The sequence below is a fragment of the Zea mays genome, chromosome 4, assembly GCF_902167145.1.
Source record: "Zea mays cultivar B73 chromosome 4, Zm-B73-REFERENCE-NAM-5.0, whole genome shotgun sequence".
In the NCBI taxonomy this organism is placed as follows: Eukaryota; Viridiplantae; Streptophyta; class Magnoliopsida; order Poales; family Poaceae; genus Zea; species Zea mays.
Window position 1 is genome coordinate 193857213 of NC_050099.1, and position 9048 is coordinate 193866260.

General features: G+C 52.7%; 1 pseudogene; it reads left to right on the plus strand.

The window, feature by feature from the left end:
• The first annotated feature begins 202 nt into the window (after positions 1-202).
• On the plus strand, positions 203-897 carry LOC109945897 (60S ribosomal protein L23a-like; annotated as a pseudogene).
• The last annotated feature ends 8151 nt before the right edge of the window (positions 898-9048 follow it).

Below are 9048 nucleotides of genomic sequence, written 5' to 3' on the forward strand. Positions count from 1 at the left end.
ATAATTACTGCATTGTCTCCTAAATACAGATAGGATATGTAATGCAATGTTACCAATACATATTGTAGTATATTGTTTACTATGCACAAAGCTTGTCTATTTTAGTGCACAATCACCATGCCCAAATCCACAAATTATTTCCATTCGATAGGCTTACTGTGTTGTATTCATGACCTGACTGTTTTATCTAACTGTGGTTTGATTAGCTGCTCCTGCCAAGAAGGGTGATGCCAAGACCAGGCCTTGAAGGTTGTCAAGGCTGTGAAGTCTGGGCCAGGAAAGAAGAAGACCAAGAAGATTCGCACGTCCGTGACATTTCATCGCCCCAAGACCCTGAAGAAGGCTAGGGACCCCAAGTACCCAAGAATCAGCACTACCGGAAGGAACAACTTTGATCAGTACCAAATTCTCAAGTATCCCCTCAACACAGAATCAGCGATGAAGAAGATTGAAGATAACAACACTCTGGTCTTCATTGTCGACCTCAAGGTAGACAAGAACATCAAGGCTGCTGTTAAGAAGATGTATGACATTCAGGCCAAGAAGGTCAACACCCTGATCAGGTTAGCATTTGGTCCATTGTTATTTTCTTGTGCATAATCTATTATGTTGTGCAACTATGAGTTAATTCTTAACTGTGTCTGTCCAGGCCTGATGGAAAGAAGAAGGCTTACGTGAAGCTTCTCATGTAAGCACCCTTCAGATCTCCCCTCCCTCCCTTCTATGTCTCTTTCACCAGCTGGATCCAACCGTCCATTCCACACTCCCCTGGCCCCTCACCCTCGCTGGTGTCTAGGCATGGGCGTCGCCTATGAGACGGCCAAGAGTGGTGTCGGCGTCGCCTCCATGGGCGTCATGCGCCTCAATCTTGTCATGAAGTCCATCGTCCTCATCGTCATGGCCAGAGTCCTCGGCATCTATGACCTCATCATCGCCGCCATCATCTCTGCCGGGATCAACCCCAAGGCCAAGCCCAAGCCCTACTTCTTAGACGGCTACGCACACCTCTCCTTCAAACTCGCATGCAGCCTTGCTCGCCTCGCTGCCGGCATGGCCATCAGCATCGTCAGAGACACCAGAGTCAGGTATTGTACTACTCTGATTGCAGTGTGTATGCTTGAACATATATGAATAAGCAAAACTGCAACATTTTTTCATCAGAAAATAAGCAAGCCAAACTTATCTAGAATACACTATTTTTGAGAAATTAAGCAGCAACAAAGAAGTCTATGTGCCCCTTCTTCAATAGCAAGGTATTGTTGTGCATTGGGTTAGATGATATGTTTATGTGATCGTTACAGTGTTAGGTCTTGATGTTATGGCTAAATAGTCAATCATCAAAATGGTAGTTACCTCACAACTTTGTAAGAAAAACAGGTTATGTGATCTTAGGTAGCTTCTGAAATTTTGTTGCTTAGTGTAGCAGATTGCCAGGGTTACCTTACCTTTTTGCCCTTTTTATCTGATACTAATAATGTATCATCCAATGCAGGTAATTTCAAGCTTTTGGAGGATCATGCTTTTCTTCTGGATTTAATCTTCAGCTGTCCTTGTAAGGGTTGTGTCAATGGTAGTGGTGAATTATCTAGAAGCAACAAAGCAGCAGATTTAAAATGCCAGTTATAGAGTTAGGCTTAGTTTTAGTTAAAATATTAGTGGTGAATTATCTAGGCATACATCCAGTCCACACCCTCAACCTACCGAGTTAGGCTCAGTTTTAGTTAAACAGTGTATCGGTTGCTTGTGCCTACTGATGGCTTTTCTTAAAATTATATCAACGACATCTTAGGTTTTGGAAGGTGGTGCAGTTGTCATGACTCTTAGAGATCATAGTATTCCTTCTAATGGGGATATCAATGAAAGTAAAGTTTCTTATTTGTTATTATTATATTCTTGTTGGTGCAGCCTGAAAATGAAAAGCCAATTACTGAAAGCGGAGATGAAATCTCTTATGAAGGAGCAAAGGCAAAAAGTCCAATATCATTATTATCGAGACTACGAAGGAGATCAATGTAAGTTCAGTTTGGTCAATTTTATCTATTTTCCTTTCTTATGGTATGGAGTCAACAAATGGAATTAAATAGAGCACATGCTAAGTTTGGACCAAGTCATCACGAGGGAAAGGAATCTATTAGAGCACCTATAAAATTGGATGTGGAAGCTCATGCTCACATTCAGAAGCATAGGTATGCCAGTTTTTTTCTTAATCTGTGAGAAGATATCTTAGGCTCCAGATCAATGCCCACATTATTCTTATCCACAACTTCTCAATATGTTGGACTGTAAAAGAGCAAAAGCGCCTAGCTGCATAATCCTGCCCAAGACACACCCAGTTGACTGATACTCAAGTTTTACTATAAAAACATTGTTTTTTACTAACTTCTCCTTGTAGCAATGTAAACCGCTTACATTTCGTATGACTAAGACAAAAACAAATTATTTATATACTTCTCATAGTGTAAGCCCGCTATCATATTATTTGTGATGCAAAATTGGGCTGGCTTTGCTTTACTGTAATCTAGCTTAGAATGGCAACTTACAGTTGGATAAGCATAATCAAAGCAGGCAGTTAGCAACAAAATTTCCTTGTGCTAGATATTTTGCAATTTTGCAACACTAAAGATTTTGTATTTATTCAGTCTAGATTTGTCTTTGTAGCTTTATAGGCAGCACTGTTCGTTGATTCAAGCTGTTAGTTAAATCAATCAGGGTCCATCTCAAAAGTTTCATGGTGAAAATCATACACTTTGTGACATGTGTTATGTCCCTATCTTGTTTCAGTGACTGCATCTAAACTATGAGATGTGTGCAAGATTGGGTTTGTTGTATTTGGAGTTCCTCATAGAAAAATCATACATATGCTCTAGAGTTCCTCATAGATTTGGTGCCCACGATCTGCCATGGATTTGATTTAAGGTGAGCTCCCTTTACTTATTTTGGCGTCTTGCTTGGCTGGCTCGGATTCGTGTTATCGGTCGACCTATCGTGGAGCTGAGAGAGAGATTTGGTTCTTTCTTCGCAGATTTGGGGAAATCGGTCGTGTTCGCGCTGCGAGATTCAATTTTTTATGCCTATTTTATTCACGAGGTTGGCTCTCCTCAGATCTCAAGTATTCCCGTGTTCTTGATCCCTTTTTTCCCATTGATTTCGTCTCCGCTCACTTTCTTTCTGTTCGATTTGGGCGTCTGCAGATTGCAAGAACGGGACTGCTAGGAAAGATGAGTATACCTGAAATTTAGGTCTAGAAATTCACTGCTATGAGTCTCAGGAATAGGCTGGGTTGAACTTATACATGAGATATCCACATGTCCAGGTGCATTGTCTGAATTTGATTAGAAGTGTGTAATGTTAGTTCTTATAAAAAAGCAACTCAAAAAGGGCCAAAGTTTGGATGTACCTTCTGGATTATTGACGCAGATATCTTTATCGCTATATGTGCTTGGTTTGCTAAGTGGCACATTTAATCTAGAGAATTTCAGTCTCCCTCTATAAAATGGTGGAGCAGAATGACTTCTAAATCTACTACACTTGGAAGTTTTGGGTCTCTAATTTAGTCCAGAGTTGTGTTGATTCAACAAATCTTGAGTCATTCTGCTCAATGTTCTTGCAATGCCAGCAAGTTCAAAAAGGTGTTCTTCGATATAAGGCACTGCTGGTTTCATGGTATAGAAAATAAATCCTTGTTAGATCGAGTTCCTAAACTTGTAACTCTACTTTGTTTTCCCAGAGGGCCTAACGAAAATTAAACAGTTCACGGTGGATTCATCTTCGGTCAAGACCAATATGGTCAGTGTCAAAGATGAAGCGCGCTATATTTTCCTTATTTTCCACAATGTAAACCGGAAAGGTCCAGCATATGACATACCTTTACTTTTTATAAGGTGTTCTTCGATATCGTGGATCCACGCATTTCACCAAGCAAGCTATGCCAAGTCTTGGAATAGCTAAAAATCTTGAAGTTTATATCTATTTATTTTTTATTGATGCATAATGTATTCTCCAATTAGGCAACGATATAGACACTTAGACTCTTTGATTTACTGTGTTGCGCACACTGCATCTCATCGATTCTTTTCTCATTTGTGTTGCTACAGTCGCTATTTCGCAAGATCGTCGTGGCCCTATCGGGAACAGAGATGCTCTTAGCGAAGCAGGAGGACCGGCCAATCCAACTAGCAGCAGCAGGTGGGGAATGGATGTGCCTGCTAGAAGAGTGCTAGCTCCGCGCATACGCTCGCTCGACAAACGTGTGTTGTTAACTATTGTATATAGTGTTATAATTACTGTCCTTTATTCCTGATGTTTGTTTTGTAGTTGAAACTCACATTGTTTTTTCATTTCCATCTTGATTTTGTATGTCGTGACCACGAAAGACCAAATGTTTTCTTGCGGTTTCTAAAAATATAGCTCTCTATTGTTGTGATTGTGTGCCGTCGCATCGCACGGGCAATGACCTAGAAACAGCTTCGAGATGGGTTTTATCTATTGATGAGGAACCTATTAAGAAATGTTTGATTCGCCTGTAGCTGCAAGGAATGCTGTCGGGGACCATAATTAGGGGTACCCTCAAGACTCCTAATTCTCAGCTGGTAACCCCCATCAGCACAAAGCTGCAAAGGCCTGATGGGTGCGACTAAGTCAGGGATCGGTCCATTCGAGGGACTCGATCACGCCTCGCCCGAGCCCAGCCTCGGGCAAGGGCAGCCGACCCCGGAGGATCTCTGTCTCACCCGAGGCCCCCCTCCAGCGATGAACATACTTCCGGCTCGCCCGAGGCCCAGTCTTCGCCAAGAAGCAACCCTGGCCAAATCGCCACGCCAACCGACCAAATCGCAGGGGCATTTAATGCAAAGGCGGCCTGACACCTTTATCCTGACGCACGTCCTCCAGTCGACAGAGCCGAAGTGACCGCAGTCACTGCGCCGCTCCACTGACCGGCCTGACAGAAGGACAGCGCCGCCTGCGCCGCTCTGACTGCTGTGCCACTCGACAGAGTGAGGCTGACAGGCAGTCAGGCTCGGCCTCAGGCACCATAGGAAACTCCGCTCTGCCAGACCCAGGGCTCGGACTCGGGCTCAGCCCCGGAAGACGGCGAACTCCGCTCCGCCCGACCTAGGGCTCGGACTCGGGCTCAGCCCCGGAAGACGGTAAACTCCGCTCCGCCCGACCCAGGGCTCGGACTTGGGCTCAGCCCCGGAAGACGGCGAACTCTGATCCGCCCGACCCCAGGGCTCGGACTTGGGCTCAGCCCCGGAAGACGGCGAACTCCGATCCGCCCGACCCCAGGGCTCGGACTTGGGCTCAGCCCCGGAAGACGGCGAACTCCGATCCGCCCAACCCCAGGGCTCGGACTCGGGCTCAGCCCCGGAAGACGACGAACTCTGCTTCGCCCGACCCCAGGGCTTGGACTCAGCCCTGGCTTCAGCCGACGGTCTCCGCCTCGCCCGACCCAGGGGCTCGGACTCGACCTCGGCCACGGAAGACAGACTCGACCTCGACCTCGGAGGAGCCTCCACATCGCCCAACCTAGGGCGCGGACCGACCACGTCAACAGGAGGCGCCATCATTACCCTGCCCCAAGCTGACTCAGGCTACGGGGAACAAGACCGGCGTCCCATCTGGCTCACTCCGCCAGACAAGTAATGATGGTACCCCGCACGCTCTATGACGACGGCAGCTCTCAGCCCCCTTACGGAAGCAAGAGGACGTCAGCAAGGACTCGACAGCCCCGACAGCTGTCCTTCCACCAGGCTCCAACGCTCCTCCGACGGCCACGACACCACACGAACCGGGTGCCAAAACCTCTCTGGTTGCCACGATGGCATGTACTTAGGGCGCTAGCTCTCCTCCGCTAGACACGTTAGCACTCTGCTACCCCCCCCCCCCCCATTGTACACCTGGATCCTCTCCTTGCGCCTATAAAAGGAAGGACCAGGGCCCTCTTACAGAAGGTTGGCCGCGCGGGGAAGAGGACGGGACAGGCGCTCGCGTGAGGCTGCTCGCTCCCCCTCCCGCGTGGACGCTTGTAACCCCCTACTGCAAGCGCACCCGACCTGGGCGCGGGACAAACACGAAGGCCGCGGGATTTCCACCTCTCTCTCGCTCCGGCTGCCTTTTTCCCCCTTCGCGCTCTGTCTCGCACCGACCCATCTGGGCTGGGGCACGCGGCGACATTTCACTCGTCGGCCCAGAGACCCCCCGGTCTCGAAACGCCGACAGTTGGCGCGCCAGGTAGGGGCCTGCTGCGTGTTGACGAACAGCTTCCCGTCAAGCTCCAGATGGGCAGTCTCCAGCAACCTTTCCAGCCCGGGACGGTGCTCCGTTTCGGGAGTCTTGAGTTCATGTCCCTCGACGGCAGCTACGACATGATACTCCTTCCCCCGTCGTGCGACAGCGACAATGGCGGCCGACAGCCCGCCCGCCGGCGGCGGAATCGACGACGTCTTCCCCGCGTGGTGGAAGAACAACATTCGAGCTCGCCCCGCCCTCTCCCCCACCGACGAAGGAGGAGGCGGGGCAACCAAGGCCAAGCAGGAGGCGGCACCTCGTCGGCTGTCGAGCAAGTCAACGGCGCCGACGCCCCAACGGGGGGCACGTCGGGCATCGACCTCGCGTTTGAGACGAAGACGAGCGTCGTCTCCCCGCAACACGCCAATTCCAAGCAAACGGACGACGCCAGCGCGCTCGCGAAAGGCTTGTTGGGCATCACCCTCGCACCTGAGACGACGGTGCAGTCAGTCCCTCACGTGACTTCATCACCGCCCGTCGACCAAGAGGTACCGACCGATTCCCATCTCACGCCTCTTGGATTCAGCCTCGACCCGCCAAGCGGCTTCGCTTTGGCGGACGCTCTCGTAGAGGCGAGTCCGAACCCTCTGGGGTATCGTATGCGGTCACCCTGGGACCGGCTGACGGACGTCTCGACCTACGGGACCTTGGGGTCCGAGGAAGATGACGAGCCCGACTTCTGTTGGGACTTCTCCGGACTTGGTAACCCCAGGACCATGCGGGACTTCATGACCGCATGCGACTACTGCCTTTCCGACTGTTCCGACGGTAGCCGCAGCCTCGGCGACGAGGACTGCGGCCCAAGTCGTGAATGTTTCCACGTCGATCTAGGGGGTCCCTCCGAAGGCAACCATCTTGGTATGCCGGAGAACGGTGATCTCCCTAGGCATGTGCCTCGCGTTGACATCCTACGGGAGCTAGCTGTGGTCCCCGTTCTGGCGGGGGGTCACGACCCACAGCTCGAGCAAATCCGTGGGGTGCCGGCCAGGCTCGACGAGGGAGCAGGAGCACTTGAGCCGATCCGCCGGGACGTCGGGCAGGAAGGGGCGGGCCAACTTCCGGGCGGAGAAATGCGTCATCTACCCCAGGGTATCCAGCACCGCATCGCCAACGATGTCAGGGTAAGGCCGCCACCCGCTTCCAGTGGGGTCGGCCAGAACCTGGCTGCAGCGGCAATGCTTCTCCGTGCGATGCCAGAGCCATCAACCACCGAGGGGCGGCGAATCCAGGGAGAGCTCAAGAATCTCCTGGAGGGCGCCGTGGTCCGACGGGTCGAAAGCTCCGCCTCCCGAAGGCAGGGGTACCCCTCGGAACCTCGCGCCGCGACTTCCCGATTCATGCGGGATGCCTCGGTCCACACCGGGCGCACGCACAACACATCGCCTGCGGCCCCGGGTCGCCTCGGCAACGAGCACCATCACCGCGACCGTCGGGCCCACCTCAACGAGAGGGTGCGCCGAGGCTACTACCCCAAGCGTGGGGGACGCTACAACAGCGGGGAGGATCGGAGTCCCTCGCCCGAACCACCCGGTCCGCAGGCTTTCAGCCGCGCCATACGACGGGCGCCGTTCCCGACCCGGTTCCGAACCCTGACTACTATCACAAAGTACTCGGGGGAGACGAGACCGGAACTGTGGCTCACAGACTACTGGCTGGCCTGCCAACTAGGTGGAACGGACGATGACAGCCTCATCATCCGCAACCTCCCTATGTTCCTCTCCGACACCGCTCGCGCCTGGTTGGAGCACCTGCCTCCGGGGCAGATCTCCAACTGGGACGACCTGGTCCAAGCCTTCGCCGGCAATTTCCAAGGCACGTACGTGCGCCCTGGGAACTCCTGGGACCTTCGAAGCTGCCGGCAGCAGCCGGGAGAGTCTCTCCGGGACTACATCCGGCGATTCTCGAAGCAGCGCACCGAGCTGCCCAACATCAACGATTCGGATGTCATCGGCGCGTTCCTCGCCGGCACCACCTGTCGCGACCTGGTCAGCAAGCTGGGTCGAAAGACCCCCACCAGGGCGAGCGAGCTGATGGACATCGCCACCAAGTTCGCCTCTGGCCAGGAGGCGGTTGAGGCTATCTTCCGGAAGGACAAGCAGCCCCAGGGCCGCCCACCGGAAGATGCCCTCGAGGCGTCAACTCAGCGCGGCGCCAAGAAGAAGGGCAAGAAGAAGTCGCAAGCGAAACGCGACGCCGCCGACGCGGACCTTGTCGCCGCCGCCGAGTACAAGAACCCTCGGAAACCCCCCGGAGGTGCCAACCTCTTCGACAAGATGCCCAAGGAGTCGTGCCCCTATCATCAGGGGCCCGTCAAGCACGCCCTTGAGGAGTGCGCTATGCTTCGGCGCCACTTCCACAGGGCCAGGCCACCCGCGGAGGGTGGCGGGGCTCGCGACGACGACAAGAAGGAGGATCACCAGGCAGGAGAGTTCCCCGAGGTCCGCGACTGCTTCATGATCTACGGTGGGCAAGCGGCAAACGCCTCAGCTCGGCACCGCAAGCAAGAGCGTCGGGAGGTCTGTTCGGTGAAGGTGGCAGCGCTAGTCTACCTAGACTGGTCCGACAAGCCCATCACCTTCGACCAAGCCGACCACCCCGACCACGTGCCGAGCCCGGGGAAATACCCGCTCGTTGTTGACCCTGTCATCGGTGACATCAGGCTCACCAAGGTCCTCATGGACGGAGGCAGCAGCCTCAACATCATCTATGCTGAGACCCTCGGGCTCCTGCGTGTTGATCTGTCCTCGGTCCGGGCAGGCG